Source organism: Herpailurus yagouaroundi, unplaced genomic scaffold (assembly GCF_014898765.1).
Source record: "Herpailurus yagouaroundi ecotype Mexico unplaced genomic scaffold, PumYag 166, whole genome shotgun sequence".
Taxonomy (NCBI): domain Eukaryota; kingdom Metazoa; phylum Chordata; class Mammalia; order Carnivora; family Felidae; genus Herpailurus; species Herpailurus yagouaroundi.
In genome coordinates, this window is record NW_024412407.1 from 17,534,233 (window position 1) to 17,553,274 (window position 19,042).

At 40.9% G+C, this 19,042-nt stretch overlaps 1 pseudogene; it reads left to right on the forward strand.

The window, feature by feature from the left end:
• The first annotated feature begins 216 nt into the window (after positions 1-216).
• LOC121039077 (heterogeneous nuclear ribonucleoprotein A1-like) lies at positions 217-1,584 on the forward strand (annotated as a pseudogene).
• Positions 1,585-19,042: the final 17,458 nt, after the last annotated feature.

Below are 19,042 nucleotides of genomic sequence, written 5' to 3' on the forward strand. Positions count from 1 at the left end.
TTATCAAACTGGAACTTAAAATAACTATGATTATATTTGCTGATGGCATGATACTGTATAGAGAAAACCCAAAGACTCCACCAAAAAACTACCAGAACTGCTAAATGAATTCAGTAAAATAGCAGGATACAAAATTGATAGGCAGAAATCTGCAGCATATCTATACTCTAATACTGAAGTAGCAGAAAGAGAAATTAAGGAAACAGTCCCACTTACAATTTCATCAAGAAGAATAAAACGTCTAGGTAAAGACTTAATCAAGGACTTTCTGCTTATGGACAGCGCCGAGGAAGCATCATTAAAGTCTCCCCTCCCACCACCAGCATGTCTAAGTCAGAGTCTCCCAAAGAGCCTTCATCAGAGTTTCGAGCTTTGAGACAACCCATGAGAGTCTAAGGAGTCATTTTGAGCAATGGGGAACGCTCACACACTGTGGTAACAAGGGATCCAAACACCGAGCACTCCAGAGACTTTGAGTTTGTCACGTGTGCCACTGTGGAGGAGGTGGATGCAGCCATGAACAGGGTCACACAAGGTGGATGGAAGAGTTGTGGAACCCAAGAGGGCTGTCTTTTTAAATTTTTTTTTTCAACGTTTATTTATTTTTGGGACAGAGAGAGACAGAGCATGAATGGGGGAGGGGCAGAGAGAGAGGGAGACACAGAATCGGAAACAGGCTCCAGGCTCTGAGCCATCAGCCCAGAGCCCGACGCGGGGCTCGAACTCACGGACCGCGAGATCATGACCTGGCTGAAGTCAGACGCTTAACTGACTGAGCCACCCAGGCGCCCCCCAAGAGGGCTGTCTTAAGAGAAGATTCTCAAAGACCTGGTGCCCACTTAACTGTGAAAAAGATGTTGGTGGCATTAAGACACCAAAGAACATCATCTAAGAGATTATTTTGAAAAGTATGGGAAAACTGAAGTGATTGAAATCATGACCGACCGAGGCAGTGGCAAAAAGAGAGGCTTTGCTTTTGTAACATTTGATGACCATGATCATGATGACCATGATCTAGACAAGACTGTCATTCAAAAATGCCATACTGTGAATGGCCACAACTGTGAAGTAAGGAAAGTCCTATCTAAGCAAGAAATGGCCAGTTGTTCATCCAGCCAAAGAGGTCAAAGTGGTTCTTTCTGGAAATTGGAGGTGGTTTTGGTGGGAATGACAACTTTGGTCGTGGAGGAAACTTCAGTGGGCAAAGTGGCTTTGGTGGCAGTTCAGGTGGTGGTGGATATGGTGGCTGTGGGGATGGCTATAACAGATTTGGTGGATGGAAGCAACTTTGGAGGTGGTGGAAAAGCTATAATGATTTTGGCAATTACAACAATCAATCTTCATATTTTGGACCCATGAAAGGAGGAAATTTTGGAGGCAGAAGCTTTAGCCCTTATGGTGGTAGAGGCCAATACTTTGCTAAACCATGAAACCACGGTGGCTATGGAGGTTTCAGCAGCAGCAGCAGTAGCTATGGCAATGGCAGAAGGTTTTAATCACTGCCAGGAAACAAAGGTTAGCAGGAGAGAAGATCCAGAGAAGTGACAGGGAAGCTACAGGTTACAACAGATTTGTGAACTCAGCCACACACAGTAGTGGCAGGGCCTAGCACCTACAAAGACATGTTTTAGACAATACTCATGTGTATGGGCAAAAAACTTGAGGACTGTATTTGTGACTAATTGTATAAGAGATTATTTTAGTTTCTGTTCCGTGGAAAGTGTAAAGCATGCCAACAAAGGGTTTTAATGTAGATTTTTTTTTTTTGCACTCATGCTGTTGATTGCTAAATGTAATAGTCTCATCATGATGCTGAATAAATGTGTCTTAAAAAAAAAACTTAATCAAGGAAGTGAAAGACCTATACTTCAAAAACTATAAAATACTAATGAAAGAAACTGAAAATGACACAAGCAAATGGAAATATATTTCATGTTCATGGGTTGGGAGAACCAATGTTAAAATGTCTATACTACCCAAAGCAATCTACAGATTTAATGCAATCCCTATCAAAATACCAACAGCACTGTTCACAAAACCAGAAAAAATAATCCTAAAATTTGTATGGAACCACCAAAGGCCCCGAAGAGCCAAAGTTATCTTGAGAAAGAAGAACAAATCTAGAAGTATCACATTCCCAGATTTCAAGATATATTACACAACTATAGTAATCAAGACAATATGTGGTACTAGAATGAAAATAGACACATAGGTCAATGGAATAGAATAGAGAGTTCATAAATAAACCCACACGTACATGGTTAACAAATCTATGACAAAGGAGGTAAGAATATGCATTGGGAAAAAGACAGCCTCTTCAACAAATGGTGCCAGGAAAACTGGAAAACTACATGGAAAAGAATGAAACTGAACCACTTTCTTACATCACACACACACACACACACACACACACACACACACACACACACTTAAAATGGATTAGGAGCTAAATGTGAGAGCTGCAACCATAAAACTCTTAGAAGAAAACATAGGCGGTAATTTCTTTAGCACTAGCTGTAGAAACATTTTTCTAGATGTGTCTCCTCAGGCAAGGGCAATAAGAGCAAACATAAACTGTTGGGAGTGCACCAAAATAAAAAGCTTTTGCACAGCAAAGGAAACCACAAACAAAACAAATAAGCAATAGGGGGGCCTGGGTGGCTCAGTTGGTTAACCACCCAACTCTTGTTTTCAGCTCAGGTCATGATCTCACAGTTTGTGAGTTCAAGCCTCACATCTGGCTCTGTGCCGACAGCACGGAGCCTGCTTGGGATCCTCTGTCTCCCTCTCTCTCTTCCCCTCCCCCACTTGCTCTCTCTCTCTCTCTCTCTCTCTCCTAAAATAAATACACTTTAAAAAAATATTTTTAAAAATAGGCAATATACTGAATGGGAGAAGATATTTGCAAATGACATATTTAACAGGGGATTAATATCCAAAATATATAAAGAACTTACACAATTCAACACCAAAAAAACAAACAATCTGATTAAAAATGAGCACAGGACTTTAATAGACATTTCTTCAAAAAATCATACAGATGGCCAACAGACACATGAGAAGATGCTTAACATTACTCATCATCAGGGAAATGCAAATCAAAACCACCAAGAAATATCACTTCACACCTGTCAGAAAGGCTAAAATAAAAAACATAAGAAACAACACATGTTGGTGAGGATTTGGAGAAAAACGAAACCTTGAGCACTGTTGATGGGAATGCAAATTGGTGTAGCCACTGTGGAAAACAGTACGGAGTTTCCTCAAAAAAAATTAGAAATAGAAACACCACATGGGGGTGTCTGTATGGCTCAGTTGGTTGAGTATCTGACTCTTGATTTCGGCTCAGGTCATGATCTCATGATTTGTGAGATTGAATCCTGCATTGGGCTTCACTGACAGCATGGAGGCTGCTTGGGATTCTCTCTCTCATCTCTCTCTGCCCCTCCCCCAACTTGTGCACTCTCTCTCTCTCTCTCTCTCTCTCTCAAAAATAAATAAATAAACTTAAAAAAAAGAATGTCTAAATTTGACACCAAGAAACACCATATGATCTAGTAATTTCACTACTGGCTATTTATCCAAAGAAAACAAAAACACTAATTCAAAAAAGATATATGCAACACTATGGTTATTGCAGTATTATTTACAATAACCAAAATATGGAAGCATCAGTGTCTATCAATACATGAATGGATAAAGAAGATGTGAGATACACACACACACATACACACATACATATATATATGTATACATACATACACACAATGGAATATTACTCAGCCATGGAAAATAAGATCTTGCCATTGGCAACAATATGGATGGTGTGGGGCACTCCGATCAGGTGGGGGCCAGCAGCATGGGCAGTGAAAGAATTCACTCAAGGCAGAACAAGAGATAAAGCTTATTGAATATACTGCAAGGGGGCACCAGGCAGGGACAGCAAGGCAGTGCCTGCTATCTGCCACAAGGCAGTGGTAAGGGGTCACAGTTATAGAGTGGACTAAGGGAGTATGGGGGCAGATGGGATTTTCCCTTTTTTGGTAATCTTAGGAACTGTGCCTGGTTGTAAGTAGCTCATTGGTCATTTAGGGCCTGTGGCCATTTCAAGGTGGGTCACTTAATAAGCCTGCTTGTATTTAGCTTGGTGGTCACTATGGGCCTTTTTGCCTTGCTCAGGTTTCCATTGCTCAAGCCTATTGCCTAAAAGCAGCCCTGACATTCCCCCACCCCTGACAGATCAACAATGACAGATCTTTGGCATGTGGGAGGAGGTCTCATCTTCAGTAGCTTCTTCCTGCTCAATGAGGGGCATAGAGATATCCCTACCTTTGGGTCAACATTGGTCAGTTGGGAATTTATATGTAAGAATTACAAAGGACAGAGGCAGCCAAATCCAAGGTAGACAGCATGCATGAATCTCCCTTTTTAAGAAAGGATCATCTGTCAGCTTGAATATATGACAGTGAAGGAATCTTGGAACCAGTCAGAGAGACTTCAGAAAAGACAATAAGATGATTACTATTATGAGAAAGAATAGCCCAAATAAAAGAGCTTTGATGGTTGACAAAAATCTTCCTCCAGTCCAGAAGTTTAACCAAGTAAAGGAGAGAGATCATTTAGGTGCCAATTTGAGTATTCATGTCTTTTAGTATCCCTGTCACAATTCTGTGGGAATCTAGGCTATATACATAACACTACCTTAATAGAGTTTCCTCCTTGAGCTACAGTCAGGATATCAAGGGCCATTTGGTTTTAGAGGGCCACCTTTTGAATTTGTAGGTGACTACATGTTGGGTTTGGTGAAAGGTTAAAGGTTTGGCAAAAAACTCTATTTGCAACTTTGCATCGACAGAGGCCGTTCCTAAGACAAATACAGCTAAGGGATAAAACCACCAAGAAGCCCTCTTTGTCTGATATCTAACCTTAACAAATATCCTAATTATGAGGAATCATGGGCAAGTGGGAGAAGACTTGTCTGGGGATATGGGCATCCCCAAGTGTATCCTCTATTTAATCGTAAGGAAACTGGGGCCATCCACTATTTCTATCATAAGCCCATAATTAACCTTATGGAGTGGGGTACATTCCAGCTTTTGAGGAATAATTTTGTCATTCCAGCCACACAGAATTGGCCAAGGTGATATCTGAGTTATACAGCTGTCGGGCAGTCCATCCCACTTTATAGCTGTTCAAATAATCATATGTCCATGGGGTTCTGTTATTATCAAGAACAAAGATTGTCTATACATGAGCTATTGTGGCAAATTCTCCGAAGGCTACTTTAAGTTGTCTAGCTTAAGCAAACAACAAACATTCAAAGACAATCAGAAATGGAATTTAACATCCACAAGGGTGCATTATTGAAACACAATTTTTCTCTCTAAAATCATCCTCATTTCAAATCAAGACTGATTCACTTGAAAAACAAGTCCAATTTCAACAAACTTGGCCCAATTATTTACATAAGCTTAGTAAGAATAGTGATTGACCATATGGATTCTTTAAAACTTGTTTTGCTGGAACTTTTCAAAAGGAATCTCTAGATTGAACTTTTAATAGACTCTCGAGGCCAGAAGTCAAGCCAAATACTTGCCATCAGACATGCCTGCAATACTTGGAGATTTGGCTGAATTTCTCTTCTCGAGGTTCCCAAAATATCCTCAGTTTCCTGCACCTGCCAGAAAGTGATATTCTTTACTCACCTGGTAACACTGCTGGGAACTCTGTTAGAAAGGTATCAGGCCAACATTTCCAAGGAGCTTCATTGGCTCCATAAAGTCAACCTTAGTTCCTTAGAGCTGTCTGGTCATATCTGAATCTAGGCATGTCTCTCTCAAACATGAGAATACTCACTAAGAGTTTCTGAATTTCAGAGGGTTCAACTAGGGAGAAAAGTAAAATATGTTTCATTTGTTCACAAAAAGAATACTTAATCACATTTCTCTAAGTCATTTTATTTTATTTAATTTTTATTTAATTTTTATTTATTTTTATATATATTTTATATTTTATTTAATTTTTATTTATTTTTTTTCAATATATGAAATTTATTGTCAAATTGGTTTCCATACAACACCCAGTGCTCATCCCAACAGGTGCCCTCCTCAATACCCATCACCCACCCTCCCCGCCCTCCCACCACCCATCAACCCTCACTTTGTTCTCAGTTTTTCAGAGTCTCTTATGCTTTGACTCTCTCCCACTCTAACCTCTTTTTTTTTTTCCTAACCCTCCCCCATGGGTTTCGGTTAAGTTTCTCAGGATCCACATAAGCGTGAAAACATATGGTATCTGTCTTTCTCTGTATGGCTTATTTCACTTAGCATAACACTCTCCACTTCCATTCATGTTGCTACAAAGGGCCATATTTCATTCTTTCTCAGTGCCATGTAGTACTCCATTGTGTTTATAAAGCACAATTTTTTATCCATTCATCAGTTGATGGACATTTAGGCTCTTTCCATAATTTGGCTATTGTTGAGAGTGCCGCTATAAACATTGGGGTACAAGTGCCCCTATGCATCAGAACTCCTGTATCCCTTGGGTAAATTCTTATCAGTGCTACTGCTGGGTCATAGAGTAGGTCTATTTTTAATTTTTTGAGGAACCTTCACACTGTTTTCCAGAGTGCCGCACCAGTTTGCATTCCCACCAAAAGTGCAAGAGGGTTCCTGTTTCTCCACATCCTCGCCAGCATCTATAGTCTCCTGATTTGTTCATTTTGGCCACTCTGACTGGCATGAGGTGATATCTCAGTGTGGTTTGGATTTGTATTTCCCTGATGAGGAGTGACATTGAGCATCTTTTCATGTGCCTATTGGCCATCCGGATGTCTTCTTTAGAGAAGTGTCTATTCATGTTTTCTGCCCATTTCTTCACTGGGTTATTTGTTTTTTAGGTGTGGAGTTTGGTGAGCTCTTTATAGATTTTGGATACTAGCCCTTTGTCCGATATGTCATTTGCAAATATCTTTTCGCATTCCGTTGGTTGCCTTTTACTTTTGTTGGTTGTTTCCTTTGCTGTGCAGAAGCTTTTTATCTTCATAAGGTACCAGTAGTTCATCTATGCTTTTAATTCCCTTGCCTTTGAGGATGTATCAAGTAAGAAATTGCTGCGGCGGAGGTCAGAGAGGTCTTTTCCTGCTTTCTCCTCTAGGGTTTTGACGGTTTCCTGTCTCACATTCAGGTCCTTTATCCATTTTGAGTTTATTTTTGTGAATGGTGTGAGAAAGTGGTCTAGTTTCAACCTTCTGCATGTTGCTGTCCAGTTCTTCCAGCACCATTTGGTAAAGAGACTGTCTTTTTTCCATTGGATGTTCTTTCCTGCTTTGTCAAAGATGAGTTGGCCATACGTTTGGGGGTCTAGTTCTGGGGTTTCTATTCTATGCCATTGGTCTATGTGTCTGTTTTTGTGCCAATACCATGCTGTCTTGATGATTACAGCTTTGTAGTAGAGGCTAAAGTCTGGGATTGTGAAGCCTCCTGCTTTGGTCTTCTTCTTCAAAATTCCTTTGGCTATTCGGGGCCTTTTGTTGTTCCATATGAATTTTAGGATTGCTTGTTCTAGCTTTGAGAAGAATGCTGGTGCAATTTTGATTGGAAATGCATTGAATGTGTAGATAGCTTTGGGTAGTATTGACATTTTGACAATATTTATTCTTCCAACCCATGAGCACGGAATGTTTTTCCATTTCTTAATATCTTCTTCAATTTCCTTCATAAGCTTTCTATGGTTTTCAGCATACAGATCTTTTACATCTTTGGTTAGATTTATCCCTAGGTATTTTATGCTTCTTGGTGCAATTGTGAATGGGATCAGTTTCTTTATTTGTGTTTCTGTTGCTTCGTTATTAGTGCATAAGAATGCAACTGGTTTCTGTACATTGATTTTGTATCCTACGATTTTGCTATATTCATGTATCAGTTCTAGCAGACTTTTGGTGGAGTCTATCGGATTTTCCACGTATAATATCATGTGATCTGCAAAAAGTGAAAGCTTAACTTCGTCTTTGCCAATTTTGATGCCTTTGATTTCCTTTTGTTGTCTGATTGCTGATGCTAGAACTTCCAACACTATGTTAAACAACAGCGGTGAGAGTGGGCATCCCTGTCGTGTTCCTGATCTCAGGGAAAAAGCTCTCAGTTTTTCCCCATTGAGGGTGATGTTAGCTGTGGGCTTTTCATAAATGGCTTTTACGATGTTTAAGTATGTTCCTTCTATCCCGATTTTCTCGAGGGTTTTTTTTTTGTTTGTTTTTGTTTTTAACAAATAACTTTTTTTTTTTCAACGTTTATTTATTTTTGGGACAGAGAGAGACAGAGCATGAACGGGGAAGGGGCAGAGAGAGAGGGAGACACAGAATCAGAAACAGGCTCCAGGCTCTGAGCCATCAGCCCAGAGCCTGACGCGGGGCTTGAACTCACGGACCGCGAGATCGTGACCTGGCTGAAGTCGGACGCTTAACCGACTGCACCACCCAGGCGCCCCTCTCGAGGGTTTTTATTAAGAAAGGATGCTGAATTTTGTCAAATGCCTTTTCTGAATCGATTGACAGGATCCTATGGTTCTTATCTTTTCTTTATTAATGTGATGTATCACGTTGATTGATTTACGAATGTTGAACCAGCCCTTCGTCCCAGGAATGGATCCCACTTGATCATGGTGAATAATTCTTTTTGTATGCTGTTGAATTCGATTTGCTAGTATCTTATTGAGAATTATTGCATCCATATTCATCAGGGATATTGGCCTGTAGTTCTCTTTTTTTGCTGGGTCTCTGCCTGGTTTAGGAATCAAAGTATACTGCCTTCATAGAATGAGTCTGGAAGTTTTCCTTCCCTTTCTATTTTTTGGAATAGCTTGAGAAGGATAGGTATTATTTCTGCTTTAAACGTCTGGTTTCCGGTTTAAACTTCCCCTGGGAAGCCGTCTGGTCCTGGACTCTTATTTGTTGGGAGACTTTTGATAACTGATTCAATTTCTTTGCTGGTCATGGGTCTGTTCAAGCTTTCTATTTCCTCCTGATTGAGTTTGGGAAGTGTGTGGGTGTTTAGGAATTTGTCCATTTCTTCCAGGTTGTCCAGTTTGTTGGCATATAATTTTTCATAGTATTCCCTGATAATTGTTTGTATCTCTGAGGGATTGGTTGTAATAGTTCCATTTTCATTCATGATTTTATCTATTTGGGTCATCTCCCTTTTCTTTTTGAGAAGCCTGGCTAGAGGTTTATCAATTTTGTTTATTTTTTCAAAAAACCCCCAACTCTTGGTTTCGTTGATCTGCTCTACCGTTTTTTTAGATTCTATATTGTTTATTTATGCTCTGATCTTTGTTATTTCTCTACTTCTGCTAGGTTTGGGATGTCTTTGCTGTTCTGCTTCTATTTCCTTTAGGTGTGCTGTTACATTTTGTATTTGGGCTTTTTCTTGTTTCTTGAGATAGGCCTGGATTGCAATGTATTTTCCTCTCAGGACTGCCTTCGTTGTATCCCAAAGCGTTTGGATTATTGTATTTTCATTTTGGTTTGTTTCCATGTATTTTTTAATTTCTTCCCTAATTGCCTGGTTGACTCATTCATTCTTTAGTAGGGTGTTCTTTAACCTCCATGCTTTTGGAGGATTTCCAGACTTTTTCCTGTGGTTGATTTCAAGCTTCATAGCATTGTGGTCTGAAAGTATGCATGGTATGATCTCAATTCTTGTATACTTATGAAGGGCTGTTTTGTGACCCAGTATGTGATCTATCCTGGAGAATGTTCCATGTGCACTCAAGAAGAAAGTATATTCTATTGCTTTGGGATGCAGAGTTCTAAATATATCTGTCAAGTCCATCTGATCCAATGTCTCATTCAGGGCCCTTGTTTCTTTATTTATTCTCTGTCTAGATGTTCTATCCATTGCTGTAAGTGGAGTGTTAAATTCCCCTGCTATTACCACATTCTTAACAATAAGGTTGCTTATGTTTGTGAGTAATTGTTTTATATATTTGGGGGCTCCCATATTCGGTGCATAGACATTTATAATTGTTAGCTCTTCCTGATGGATAGACCCTGTAATTAATATATAATGCCCTTCTTCATCTCTTGTTACAGCCTTTAATTTAAAGTCTAGTTTGTCTGATATAAGTATGACTACTCCAGCTTTTTTTTTTTACTTCCAGTAGCATGATACATAGTTCTCCATCCCCTCACCTTCAATCTGAAGGTGTCCTCAGGTCTAAAATGAGGCTCTTGTAGACAGCAAATAGATGCGTCTTGTTTTTTTATCCATTCTGATACCCTATGTCTTTTGGTTGCCACATTTAGTACATTTACGTTTAGTGTTATTATAGAAAGATATGGGTTTAGAGTCATTGTGATGTCTGTAGGTTTCATGCTTGTAGTGATGTCTCTGGTACTTTGTCTCACAGGATCCCCCTTAGGATCTCTTGTAGGGCTCATTTAGTGGTGATGAATTCCTTCAGTTCTTGTTTGTTTGGGAAGACCTTTATCTCTCCTTCTATTCTAAATGACAGACTTGCTGGATAAAGGATTCTCGGCTGCATATTTTTTCTGTTCATTACATGGAAGATTTCCTGCCATTCCTTTCTGGCCTGCCAAGTTTCAGTAGAGAGATTGGTCACGAGTCTTATAGGTCTCCCTTTACATGTTAGAGCACGTTTATCCCTAGCTGCTTTCAGAATTTTCTCTTTATCCTTGTATTTTGCCAGTTTCACTATGATATGTCGTGAACAAGATCGATTCAAGTCACATCTGAAGGGAGTTCTCTGTGCCTCTTGGATTTCAATGCCTTTTTCCTTCCCCAGACCAGGGAAGTTCTCAGCTATGATTTGTTCAAGTACACCTTCAGCACCTTTCCCTCTCTCTTCCTCCTCTGGAATACCAATTATGCATAGATTATCTCTATTTTCTAATTTTCCCCTCATACTCCTGGATTTTTTTATCTTTTTCTTAGCTTCTTTTTCCATAATTTTATCTTCTAGATCACCTATTCTCTCCTCTGCCTCTTCAATCTGAGCCATGGTTGTCTCCATTTTATTTTGCAGCTCGTTTATAGCATTTTTTAGCTCCTTCTGACTGTTCCTTAGTCCCTTGATCTCTGTAGCAATAGATTCTCTGCTGTCCTCTAGCCCAGTGATTAATTTTATGACTATTATTCTAAATTCACTTTCTGTTATATTGTTTAAATCCTTTTTGATCAGTTCATTAGCTGTTGTTATTTCCTGGAGATTCTTTTGAGGGGAATTTTTCCGTTTCGTCATTTTGGATAGTCCCTGGAGTGGTGCGGAACTGCAGGGCACTTCCCCTGTGCTGTCTTGTATAACCTGCGTTGGTGGTGGGGGCCACAGTCAGACCTGATGTCTGCCCCCAGCCAGACCTGATGTCTGCCCCCAGCACACCGCTGGGGCCACAGTCAGACTGGTGTGTGCCTTCTCTTCCCCTCTCCTAAGGGCAGGATTCACTGTGGGGTGGTGTGGCCCATCTGGGCTACTTGCACGCTGCCAGGCTTGTGGTGCTGGGGATCTGGGGTATTAGCTGGAGTCCATTGGCAAGGTGCACAGGTGCGGGAGGGGCAGACTCAGCTCGCTTATCCTTGGGTGATCCTCTTCGGGAGGTGCCCTGCGGCCCCGGGAGAGAGTCAGACCTGCCGCCAGAGGGATGGATCCTCAGAAGCACAGCGTTGGGTGTTTGCGCGGTGCAAGCAAGTTCCCTGGCAGGAACTGGTTCCCTTTGGGATTTTGGCTGGGGGATGGGTGAGGGAGATGGCTCTGGTGAGCGCCTTTGTTCCCCGCCAAGCTGAACTCTGTTGTCCGGGGCTCAACAACTCTCCCTCCCATTGTCCTCCAGCCCTCCCGCTATCCGAGCAGATCTGTTAACTTATAACCTTCCAGATGTTAAGTCCCACTTGCTCTCTGAACACACTCCATCCAGCCCCTCCGCTTTTGCAAGCCAGACTCGGGGTCTCTGCTTGGCCAGCGGGCTGCCCCTCTCTACCGGCTCCCTCCTGCCAGTCCGTGGAGCGTGCACCACCTCTCCGCCCTTCCTACCCTCTTCCGTGTGCCTCTCGTCTGCACTTGGCTCCAGATACTCCGTTTGGCTAGTCTTCTGGCGGTTTTCTTGGTTATTTAGGCAGGTGTAGGTGGAATCTAAGTGATCAGCAGGACGCGGTGAGCCCAGAGTCCTCTTACGCCGCCATCTTCCCTCCGACCAGTCACAGATATTTTAACAGAAAATTTTCTCAATCTAGAAGAGCGAACATTATAGAACCTATAATGTTTTAACCAAGAGTCACACAAACTATAATCATCTTTGTCAATTCATTCAGACCCACATTACCAATTCTAATTGTTTGGTTGCAGCTTTTTTGCTAGTTCTGGAAATTCTCATCCAGTTCAATTTTATGATCTTAATGACATCAAATACCTGTATTTATTAAAAAAAAAAAAAAGTCCTTTTCATGACTTTCCTTGAAGACAAAACTCTTTTGCAAAAGCATCAGACATGGAAATCTGGTTATTTCTGTGACACATAACACCTCAATAATCAGAATATCAAGCGATGACCTTATACCAGAGCATAAGATACCAAATAAACAAGACTAATTAGTCAAAAAAAAAAAAAAAAAGGACTTCATTTACAATTAAAATCTCAGGGAGGTTTGTTAAAAACCTTAGAAAATTAAAAAAAAATAATGTTTATTTTTGAGAGAGAGTGCATGTGGGGCAGGGGCAGAGAGAGAGGGACAGCAGTGAGCCCAATGCAGGGTTCATACTTCTGAACTGAGAGGTTATGCCCTGAGCCGACGTCACTCAACCAACTGAGCCACCCAGGTGCCTCAAAAACCTTAGAAATTTTAAAAGCACATGCCTAAATAGGATTACTTACACATAATGAAGTTGGCAGTAAGAGATTCTCCAGGAAGCCACACAATTCTTTCCAAAACGTAGCTCCTTTAACATTGAGAGGTTTTAACTGTCTTAAGTAATCAAAGGCCTGATAAAGACAAAGCATAGAAGCTTTGGTTTTCTGCACAGATAAAGAAATAAACCCCTTTGTTTACATTTTCTTATCAAGAGCAGACCAACAATCAAGAAAATATTGTCTTTTGAACAGAGGGTAAAGAGTTTCAATCTTATACCAGTGTACGTTTTTTAAAAGATTTTATTTATTAATTTTAATGTTTATTTATTTTTGAGAGAGAGAGAGAGAGACACACACAGAGTGTGAGAGGGGGAGGGGCAGAGAAAGAGAGGGAGACCGAAATCTGAAGCAGGCTCCAGGTTCTGAGCTGTCAGCACAGAACCCAACACGGGGCTAGAAACCACGAGTCATGAGATCTTGACTTGATCACGACCTAAGTCGGACACTTAACCAACTGAGACAACCAAGTGCCTCACCAGTGTATTTTTAAAATCCACTCATTTCAATCTTAGTCTGTCCTGACCACACATAAAATTATTTTCTAAAGATTTCCATTCACAAACGTACAACTTTCTTTTGCATTCCGATTTTGTCCTAAGCCTTTTCTCTCTAAATAACCCACCTCATTTTAGGACAAAATTGTCTTCTTTCCTCAACACAAATGTATTCACATTCCTTCTATCCTCCTTACACATCTCCTGCTTTCCCACCTACAGAGTTGCTTTCCTTATCATCTCCATCAGTCTTAATGACATTTAGCAGGAGTTTAACTCTTAGAAACCTTCATCTCCACTGAAAAGTAAGTAGTAACCAACTGTGAACTGTCTATTACATTAGGATTGTACACTAGCATATTACACTAGGTAGATTTTTGAATACATTTCATAATTTTTAGGAACATACATTTATCATAGTACAAATTTTCAGTAAGGCACAAAGCACATTTTCCAATAGATCCAAATATCTTTAGTTTCTCTGAAATAAGAAGTCAAAAGTAGATCAACCTTATGTTTAGTAATTAATGTTTCAGTATTTTATCTTACTTGGAAAAGACTTAGATTTCCAATGAATCTAACCCAGTTTATCATTTAACTTAGCAAAACCTCAAAGTTTCAGGTTACCAAAGATTTTGAAAGCTATCTTAACAATTACCCATGAGAACTTTGAGACAGACAAAATTAACCATTATTTTAAGCCATCTTTTTTTGCTGCCAAATTGCAACAGAGATAACATGAGCTCACTTAACCTTTAGTAAACCTTGGTACAATAGAAGTTTTATATTTAATGTCGATAACTCTAAAGACCTATCTATTTTAGTTAAACCAACAAACTGTAGTTTGCTTTAAATACCAACCATGTTGCATCTGTGTCCACTAAAATCCATCAGTTTGTTCTCCATTGGCAATTTTTACCTAGGACACCTATATGGGAATCTAATGTCGGTGGTTTGAGTCCATGTGCCTTCAGGGGAGGGGAAAGATGGTGGAGTAAAAGAGAGGTCATCTAGAAGGTCCGCAGTATCAGATGAGCCACGAAACCAAGCAAGACACATTCTACATGTTTTGCGAAGGTTGGGATTTGGGGGACAAAGCCAGAAAGGTCTGAATATATGGGAACTCTGAACATCTAGAGGAGTTCCAGCAAAAGAGGTCAAGCTGGAAAGTAAATTATAAGAAAGGGTTCCATTAAAGTCCACACCTCTTGATCTGGGAGTTTGTATTGAGGCCAGGAAACATTATATTAAAAGATGAGACATTTTTCCTTAAAACTTGGGGGTCAAATATGTTCCCATTTTTAAGAATACAGCCCAAGGGCAGGTCCAAAGAATACACATACAGAATCTGAAATAGAGGGGGTGTGCTCATAGTGGGAAAGTCTGGCTGCTGGTTTCCAAAGGGGTGGCCCACCAAAGGGAACAGAGTTCCAACTTGTGGTCACGATTTCAGTCGGGGCATCCCACTGATCTAAAAAAGGACCAGACCTTATACAGGACAACTGACTCTACTAGGGTATCCCAAGGAGAGGGTCAGAGCAAAGGGCAATTTTAATCCCTGCTGGGGCATCCCCTGCAACACAGAAAGCTGAACACCAGGTGGCCAAATTGGGTTGGAGAAAGGATGGGGAGGACTTACCATTCAGACACGTCAGAATGTGTTTTGCCTATAGATCAAGATGGCAGCTGGATCTCCAGGAATGAAGGAAAAGTGGGGGGCATGGCGAAAGAAACACAGCAGTTGAGAGTCAGCCAGTATCATGAAAGTGTCCCAACTGGGTCCTTAGAGTGTGCAGACTCACCCTAGACAAGTTACAGATGGAGTGTCAGAGGAGGGGAAAGCAGTCCTTTGCCCTCACACGCCTGGGCAGTCTGACCTGTTGCCTCAGACTTTGGACCACATGAGGGAGATGACCCGGCCAGAACTTCAGTAGTCTGAGGAGTACTAGGGTTACACTGTGGAAAGGCCAAAGAGAGAAAGGAGAGGGAGGGAAGAATCCCTCTGAAGGGCAAAGAGGGAAATCCCTCACCCTTCTAGGAAAGAGTGGTCTGGTGGGTTCCCCCTGGATCTTCGGATCCTTACTGAGGGGTAACCTCACTGGAGTTCGTCAGTTCCCCAAAGAGTACTAGAGTCGGTTCACTGAGGGAAAGTCCCAAGATATTCCTGGAGAATCTGGGGACAGTCCCAGGCTAACAAGGGTCCCAATACGGGCCACCAAATGTGGGGCGCTCTGACTGGGTGGGGGCTGGCAGCATGGGTAGTGAAAGAATTCATCCAAGACAAAATGAAAGAGATACAAATTTATTGAATACACTGCAAGAAAGTAGCGGGCAGGACAGCAAAGGAGAGATTGTCTGCCACAAGGCAGTGGCGAGGGTCCATAGTTAAAGAGCTGAGTAAGGGAGTATGGGGATATATGGAATCTTCCCTTTTTTGGTAATCTTAGGAACTGTGACTGGTTGTAAGCAGTCCATTGGTCATTTATGGCCTGTGGCCATTTCAAGGTGGGTCGCTTAATGAGCCTGTTTGTATTCAGCTTGGTGGTCACCATGGGCCCTTTGCCTTGCTCACCTCTCCATTGTTCAAGCCTGTTGCCTACCAGTGGCCCTCACAGATAGACCTAGATGGTATAGTGCTAAATGAAATAATTCATGTGGGACCCAAGGAATTTAACAAAAATCCCCTACCCCTGGACAAGCAGAGCAAGACTAACTCCATTTTGTGCTACACCCACCATCTCATGTATAACCCCCACATGACCTACTTATTGCTTAAGACACTCCCCCACCCTAGTCAAGCCGCTGAGCACACCCTTACTAGAGACCGGCTCATATAGGAATACGGAACCCCTCACCACCAAAGAATGTAAACCCCGCCTTTTGCCCGCCAAACTTGCGCGCCAATTCTGACCAGAGTGATAGGCTAGTTCAAATAGTTACTATAGGGTAAATTGTAATTCAATTGGCCACCTGTGTGTGGACTAACATGACTATGCAACTTTCTGTGTGTGTTACAATCTCATTGGCCACTGGCCCCTATAAAACTGCTATGCCTTTTAACCTAGGGGTCCAAGTCCCTGCTCTGCTGTGTCGGGTATACTTGGGCCCAAGCTCGAGCTTGCAAATAAACCCTCATGCGTTTGCATCAGTATCGGCTCCTTGGTGGTCTCTTGGATTTGAAATCGGGGGCATTACAATTCAGAGAAAGACAAAGGCTGTATGATTTCACTCATATGTGGAATTTAAGAAGCAAATGAACAAACAAAGACAAAAAAGAGACAAACAAAAAAATATACTCTTAAACACAGAGAACACACTTGTGGTTGCCAGAGCAGTGGTGGGTGGAGGGATGAACCAAACAGATAAAGTGGATTAAGCACAACAGATAAATAAACAGCTTTATTGAAGTATAATTCACATATCATCCAATTTACCCTTTTAAAGTGTGCAATTCAGGGGTGCCGGGCCGGTTCAGTCAGTAGAGCATGGGACTTGTAATCTCAGGGTCGTGAGTTCACGACCCACGTTAGATGTGGAGCCTACTTTAAAAGAAATTAAATTAGATTAAAAAGTAAAGTGTGCAATTCAATGGTTTTAGTGTATTCAATTATGCTCCCATCATCACAATCAATTTTAGAACATTTTCATCACCTCAAATAGAAACCACGTAGTCTTTACCTATGACCCCCCCTCCCCTACCCCAATCCCTCCACACTTTGTGATGTACTTTGTGACTGGCTTCTTTCATTTAGCATAATCTTTTCAAGGTTCTTTCAGGTTATATGAGCACTTCATTACTTTTTACTGATGAATAACATTCCATAGTACAAATTTACCATAAGTTGTTTGTTTTGCTTTGTCTATTCACCAGATGAAGAACATTTGCGTTGTTCCTCCTGTTCTATTTAGCATATGAAAGCCTAGTCCTCTGAGATTACCTTTCAATTCCCAAGCAGTTTTTGAGCACAGGTATTTTTATCATTTTTATCACAGCTCCAAATTACTTCTTGGTTGGCTCATGAATGCAATCCTTGCTGAAATATATTCTGAAAACCCATAATAAAATTAAAGGATTTTGTTTTGTTTTAAAATCAGTTTATAAGACTTTTCAGAAATGTTTCTGGCAATATAGTTGCTCTTTTATTTTCTTTTGTAAAATTATATGAATAAAATATTTTTTAACATCAAGAGTAAACTGACTCACAAAGACGGGGAAAAGAAATCAAAAGCCATATTCAGATGAAAAGGAACTTTTTTCCAGGAGATGTAACAATGCAGCTTATGGAATTAGAACATTCTTGCCTCTCTTTTGAATCCTTCCTCAGTATAAAATTGCTGAAGAATGGGGCATCCAACTTCAGCTCAGGTTCATGATCTCGTAGTTCATGAGTTCCAGCCCCATGTCCTGCTCTGTGCTGACAGCTGGGAGCCTGGAGCCCGCTTTGGATTCTGTCTTCCTCTCCATGCCCATCTGCCACTTGCGTTCTGTTTCTCTCTCAAATATAAACGTTTAAAAAAAGAAGAAGAAGAAGTAGAAGAGTAAAAAGAAGAAGAGTAAAAAAGAGTAGAAGAGTAAAAAAGAGAAGAGTAAAAAAAAGAAGTAAAGAGTAAAAAGTTAATCAAGTTAGGGGGCATCTATCTTTACTCATGACTCGAAAATACAAAGCAGCAGTGTAGGGCAGTGTTCATCTTGATGCCCGTGTTCACGTTCTGTTGCTGCCATTTGCCATCCGTGTGTTTTCGGGACAAATTACACACCCCCTCATCATCTCAAGAGTCCTCATCTGTAAGTAAGGATTATAAGACAAGTTTTCTGTAGGAATCTTACTGCACAATGGAATGTTTCACAAAATATGGGTATAAATATGAGGGAAAAAAAAAAACAAGAAATCACACTGCGCGACAGTATCTTTCAATTTTCTTCAACTTCATGCAATTAACTCAAGAAGAGTCTTGGTTTGAGCCAGTAGGGCTCTTCCTTAACACGTGTCTAAAACATTTGCAAGACAGAGCAGGTAGTTACCTAACTAAAATTTTAAAATGTTGTTGGCTTTAGCATTTAGTAATTTGAGTAAAGTATTTATTAATGCCACCTTCCTGAAGGCCCTTAACCCTGAAATTTGCTCCACTGTCTAGACTTCATGCCAGGCTCAAGGACAAGGAGTCACTTACATTTTCTTATCTTCTGCCTCTTTAAACAGATGGAATTGTCCTTGGCCCCAGGGTAAACAAAATCAAGCTATAAAGTGAGCACAGCTCTCTAATAAAAGACTCCCAGTGATTTGGTAGAAAACTGAAAGAAGGGAATAGGGAAAGGACAGGAAATGTAAAAACCACATATTTTTCATTTTCTGTAAGTGTGAAATCATCCAAAATGGGGCAACCGTTTGGTTGAGTGTTTACAATGTCCTCTCCATTGCCGCCACTGGGGAAGCAGAACAAGGTAAGACTCACACTGTGAACTGTAACAGCCCAAACTCTTGGTTTTGTGGCTCAGGTTATTTACTCTTTCTTGTTTCCTCCCTGGCTGTCCCCCGTGGGTCCTCCACCTTCCAGAATTCCCAGTGAAGTGCCTTCTCCTTAGGGTCTTACTTCGAGGAGAGTAAATGTGCTTCTCTTGACTGGC